Genomic DNA, 6,961 nt, shown 5'->3' with positions numbered 1-6,961 from the left:
AAATTCTGCCATCTTGTGTGCGGTTGCTTTTATATAAATACATATCGTTTGTTACGTTTATAGTAAAATTAAAATACAGTAATTTTTTAATCTAACAACGAACGACTGATAGTAACGCACAAAAATATTTAAGTGTACAATTTAAATTTTTATACGTCTGTAGCATAAATTAAAATACTCTTATAATTTTTTTTACAATTTATATTGCAATTTTTAATAATTAGTAAAAGTGTACATGTAGATATCAATTTTTACTTAATAAATACTATAATAATAAATATATTCCAGTTTTATAACAAAACGTAAAAAGGAATATATTTTTTATATAATTTATTTTATGTAATAATATATTTTTTATGTAATTTGTATTATAATATTTTCTTCGCGCAGCTCTTTAGAATAGGTATATAAAGCAAGCATTTTATCCTTTGTGCTTTCCCAACGTAATTCTGCACTTTTCAGACTAGTGAAAATCGCATAGAGGCAATGTTCCTTTCTCTCTTTTTTTCTCTCTTCCTCTCTCTCTCTCTCTCTCTCTCCATCTCCATTTATTATATATCCTTGTTATATATTCCTTCTATATTTGACATATTTGATGATATCCGTGTATGATCAGTGGACTATTATTGGCAAATGTGAAGATTCGTCCCACTCTTGGGCAACAGGGTAAGAGATATGATTGAATGGATAATTGGTGCATGATGATTAGCGTTTTAGCTGAATCTCTGGTATTCCCCTAATGCATTACGCGGATATCGGATGGTCATTGTTCGCAGTCATATCTCTCTCTCTCTCTTCTATAAGCGAGACGTATGCGACATAATTCTGAAATTAAAAATCGCAGTGATAATATGTCACTACGATATAAAATCGAGTGAATCACTGCGTGAATTAACAAAACCCTCTCGACTCGATAAGTTTAATCGGTAACACGCAGCTACTTTTAATCCACACGTTCCTGTATCTGCGCATAGTGACAATTTTTCCGCCGCGTCGCCACGTAATCGGATTTTCTTTGGCTTGCGACCTTAATTAAAACTTTTGCCGTAACGTATGAAATTTTGTATTAAAGTCATTAGAGCTGATCGGGCAATTACGCAAAGCTGTCAACGGACGCGCGACGGTGAAACATGTTCGCTTCCGCTCGACGCGGCGACAGACCAGGTAACGTGTAATATTTTCGGCGTAAAATGACGCGCCGTTAATCCCCTTCTCGCGATTTTCATGTGCGCGATCTCATTGTAAGCGATTAAAGCGTAACAAGCGCGCGTGATTTTATTGAGCCCTCCTAATGAAGTGCGGAAACAATTAATGACGCATCATCGCTTCTATCATATTAATTGTGATCGTGCGACGTGAAATCCACCTTCCCGTGAAATTAGCGACCTCACCAATTCTATCGCGAAATGCGAAACTACGTTCGAACAAATGTCTCGAACTTAATTGTAAAAATATTGGAATATCTTTCCTCAAAAAATAAATGAGAAAAAACTTTCGAACTCTTTGATCGATTTAAAGATTTAAAAGTTCCACTTTTTTTTCAGAACGCCTGAAACAATTACTTATTTCTTAAATCTCATTTTCTTAAATCTGATTATCTTGGAAGCGCTGGGAACTTCTTAAATTAAAAATCTGATTTATATTTCTGTCGCGTTGAAATGATACTTGAAACGTTGCTTGACCGCGCAAGAAAGAGGATGCAATTGAGTAAATTTCCTCGACTTAACAGAAAAACTGCCGGGTTTCTTTTGTAAAAAACGTGAAGAGTTTAAAGTTTTTAATTTGACATGAAGAGTGTGTTAAAAAAATTTTTTTAAAGCATTACTACTATTTACTGTGCTCTCTTCAGAATCCGATTACAGCGTTTGTGTGCGCATGTGTGTGTGTTTGTGTGTTTTTAATTTTCCAAATTGAAAATCTTATTTCAGTCGTGTCGATCGATGATAGCCGAAATGCCGCTTGATTGCGTAGTAAGGATGCAATCGGGTAAATATCCCACGGTTTCAATGGAAAAAGTATCGGGTTTCTTCCCTAAAAATCGAAAAAAAGGGAAAGCTTCGGAAGCTTTAAATGGAAAGATTTTGCGAGGTTCTAAAAATCTTTCTCTTGAAACAAACATATTATTGTCGGGACACTCTTTAGAAAACTACTCTCATCATTCCGACTGCATCGTGTTAAATTCTCAAATTACCTTCCATATTTCAGTCGCGTTGCGACCGGAACACTCGGCTTACTCGATCGCACAAAAAAGAAGCTGCAATCGAGTAAATATCTTCCGGCTTAACCGGAAAACTAGCGGGTGTCACGAGCAGCGCACTTACGTTCGCCATCACGGAGGTAAGTTATGTAATTACCCGGTACGCTTGCTTTCTTCCTCTCTCTCTCTCTCTCTCTCTCTCTCTCTCTCTCTCAGCTGCTCGCCTCTCACCCAGTTTTCGCACGGAACATTAACAGCTCCGAGATCGAAATTTGTGCTGGTCTCAACCGCAATTCGCGCGATCGTACGTTCCTGGGCGCGGTTATCGCTGATGCGCGTCAACCACGTTTTAGCAAGCGTCGCTCAAGTAGCGATCGAGAGCGAATGACACGAACTTGTCGAACGAGCTTGGCCGGTGCGGTGTCGTGATAATTATACACACACACACCGGGCTCTTAACTTTGAAACGTGTTAATGCGAGTTGAGATTAATTTCAGATATGGCGAATGACACAAACGTATTTATACAACGCACACATGTAAAGACATTAATCAAATTGAAACATACTTGTATTAGGATTTGAGTAATAATATCCGTAAGACCTTTAAAACGCTCTCAATGACGTGGAATTGAACGTTATAATACGCGAGGTTAGAATGAAATGTAAAATGAGCAATAATTAGCTTGTTCACTGAAATTAATATTTAATACTGAAGAAAATGAATATTTAGTGTTTTTAGTTCCCAGGAAATATTAAATATTATGTGTGTTGTGTGTGACTACAAATAAAAATTAAATATTAATGACGATACATGTATCATCATTAATATTCTTCAAAATGAATCTTTCTCTATAATTGTTACAATGATCACGTGATTAATTAACTCTTGAGTTTAATGATTCATAAGTATATCGAGACGACTGTACAAGTAGGTATTTCACATAATTTATTCATTTGAAGTATTTAGGAATCAAAATGATAACGATGAATTGGAATTATAAATTATTGTTTTAGTGTGATACTCTTATAAGCGATAATTATTCCTTTAACAATGCGTGAAATATATTCCATGTTGCGCTTTAAATTTATTGCTGGCTTAAATATAATCCGCTCATTATTTTTGGATTGAATCATCAAATCAAATTCAAGTTGTATATCGACCGTTTTTCAATAATATCATCTTTCACAGTGTTTATGTATAAATGTATCACACGCTGAATTTCGATTAATTTGCTCGATCATTCGTGTCTTAATTATTAATTAATTAATTAGCGAAACGTCGCTGTTATGGAACGAATCGACTCCAAGCTGAACAACGTCGCAACGCGTTTAATTAGTGAGTACTGTTATAATTAATCTCATGTTTAATATTTATCAATCGCATAGTATAATTTCGGCGTTTATATGTCGGTGATTTATTAAAAAGAGAAATTTCGTTGGATTTATTCAATCAATATAATCCATTGTACAAGCACAAAGTAACAACCGCATTCTCGACATTGTGTCCCAGATATTACATTTTACAGGTATTTATCTCTAATTTTAACTTGTACGTTCAGCCATTTATGATGTTTATGATGTTAGTATTATGCGCAAAGTAATAATTATCTCAAAACGTGAATAATTATTTTAAAATGCGCACTACATGTTATTTTAAATTTGAAAAGTTCGTTAGAAATATCATTTCCTTGAAAATATTCATTTTGAGACCTCTCACAAGTACAATACTTCAGCGTGTCATTCTACCACTTTTTCCGGCAAACTTTGTCTTTTCCATTTACGAAATCACACGGACATCTCATTTTCTCGTTCCGAGAAAATTTAAAGTTCATAAAAATGCCGTAACTTCGAAACAATATTTATTATGTTTCACCGTATTAGTTTACATTATAAATTTACATCTGGTAAATTCAAATTTGTAGTTTAGATGCATCCCTTTAGAGCCAATCATACATAATTTCAAAGTTAAGTTCGCATACGTACCTACGTAAAAGTTTCTCGCAGTTGAGTAAATTTATTGAGAGTCGTTTTCAGAGAGGAGAACTCTCGGTTCTCAGTTACCTCTTACACATTTATCATACGCTACATCGTAATGATTCACTGGATGGAATAAGAGGTTTGGAAGATCGGGTAGATGAAACAAACGAAACGTATAATCTCCGTTATAAAAATATTCGGAGTACATATACATAAATTCTGACCTCAACGTGCATCGTATTTGTCATTCAAGCTGTTCAAGTCAGTGCTTCTCAAACTTCGCAAGACTAACATTTACTTTCCTGTCTGAGTATTATAATTAAAGGTTAATTATATCAAAATTAATTAAGTTCGATTGTAAATATAACAATAAGAAGTGATTACATGTGATGACGATAAAACTATAAAAAGGATTAATGTTGATTTAGATAACTGTATAAATGCAAATAAAATGTATCAGTGGAACCGCGTCCTTTATGTCAAAACTTTATAAGACGTGTGCATTTAAATGCGTTTTGTGCGAATGACTAAGGCGAAATTAATCTCAACGTGTACTACAGATTTATTCTCGCGTAACCTAATTTGAGAAGCACTGAATTAGACGACCGCGAGTAGCTGCCGCGCATAGTTTCGGGTTGCCGAACGCACTCTCGCTCCGATAAGGGGATGCAGATTTGCAGGAGTCGGGGGGAGGGAATGAAACGCGGGGGTCGCCGCGCGATTCTGGTCGGACGGTGACAGCCAGGGCGTAGGAGTGTCGGGACGTGAATGGAATTGCGAGCGGATCGGCCGCATATTCCCGCCGTTTACATTTATATTCCGCACGAGCTGTGTGGCGACCGCGCGGTCGATCCGTCGTAAGCCGACCACGGAGTGTATTTGCGAAGGTTCTTCCGTCCCCTGCTTCCTTCCTCTCTCCTCCCCTGTCACACCCCTTCACCATCACTGAATGCTCCTGTGTCTTGTCGCGATTCGACCGCCAACAAAACCGTCCCTCTGATGCGGCTCGAATCGCTTTAACCCCCTCAGATTCATTTTTCATACTCCCGTTTCGCTGTCTCTATTGACTGACGCGGTCCGGATTCCGCCAGATCAAACGGTGGTGAGGGTGAAGAGTGGTGGGGGGAGGTATGGAGGAGGAGAGGATATCGGTTGCCCTTTGAAACAAAATTTGCTTTCGGACAAAGTTAGAATTTTTAGTGCGAGTCTATACCCATGCATTAAAGCTGGCCTTTCGATCCTTTGATTCTCTTTGCCCGCGATAGGGTTTGTTATCAATCGCTTTTCGCGTGATGAAAGGGACTGTCAAGAAAATATATGTGTGAGAGCACGTGTGTACTTTTTCGGGATATAACGAATTTGCCAGACTCGTCAATTTATATTAGAATCTATACGCTGGCGCTCTTTTCACCGCAGTAAATTTCAATGGCGAATTCTTTGATAGATTCGACGAATTTGTAGTTTCGATTTAACGAGAATTCCATGGCCGTCGTAGCCTTTTAATTTTCGAAATTAACACTTTGACTGCTGTATCCAATTGGATGTGTCCTATAATGTATAAATATCATGCAATCCTATAGGGAATTCTATAGGGATTCATCAGGGCGCCGTCAATTTTAGTGTTAATTTAATATACGTTTCTATTGTCTGTATATGAACACTTTGCATTAATATAGGGGAAGGTCGCCGATATCACTTCGTTTTTAGACAATATTTCTTAAACAAAAGATAAAAATAAAACTTTAAGTACATAAATATAAATTAAAAAGTGTCTTCTATCAGATAATATAAGGAGTTTTTATAATACTATTTGTAATTTTGCAATAATTTTTTCGTAAGATAAACAAAAACGAACATCTGACAAAATGGGCTTTAAAACTGACACAGTGGGCAGTAATGCCACATATTCCTATTCTTTTTCTTTTACAGAAATTATCTATATAAGTTACCTACAAGTGAATTACAATATATAATATAAGATTTTCCAGAATCTTTTCACTTTGATATAAAACATTTTTGTTGAATTATATGCGTATTTACTTTATGCTGTTCTGCAAGATGCAAATATGTAACGCGATAATTTTTTCCATATATGTATTATTGCCTTCAGCTCCGATAGAGTATGTAAAGCAATATTACAAAGATTAAGTTAGCTTATGAATAAAACATATTGTGTTTCTACTAAAAAAATATGTTTTTAATGCTTCAAATATTCTTTAAACAGTACTATAAAAAACATATTTAAAACATTAAAAATATCAATTAAGCATGTTTTAAACATGTTTTTACTAATTCTGATAAAAATAATAATATGATCGCGCGCGCGCGCGATTACAAAATCCGTATAGCAATTAAACTGTTACATGTATCCAACTTGCGTAATCGAGTTTGTAGATTGATTGAAGAACGTAATATGAAAACTTAATAGTGAGTGCATATTAACAATTAACTGTATGCATTAACAATTAAATGTTAATAGCGTTTAATTAATCACCTTGCTAGATGGATGCATCGTTCGCTATTAAAGCATGGCCGATTGTATTCGCGCGATATGCAGCGTGCAATTTCCCATAAACTGGGATATAAATGCTAGACGGGTGAGAGAAAACAACGCATGCGTGTGCAATAACGGTAAAATGTAAAACCGACTGGTTTTAGCACAACTTATCATGAACGAGTGTTGCATTTGTATATCGGCGATCAAAATTCGCTTATCGTTGCGTTCGTGCGAATTCACATGGAATACACGCGGCGAGAGAGAGAGAGAGAGAGAGAGAGAGAGAGAG

The sequence above is a fragment of the Mycetomoellerius zeteki genome, unplaced genomic scaffold, assembly GCF_001594055.1.
Source record: "Mycetomoellerius zeteki isolate Tzet28-1 unplaced genomic scaffold, Tzet1.0 scaffold58, whole genome shotgun sequence".
Classification (NCBI taxonomy): Eukaryota; Metazoa; Arthropoda; class Insecta; order Hymenoptera; family Formicidae; genus Mycetomoellerius; species Mycetomoellerius zeteki.
Note: the sequence above shows the minus strand (reverse complement) of the source record.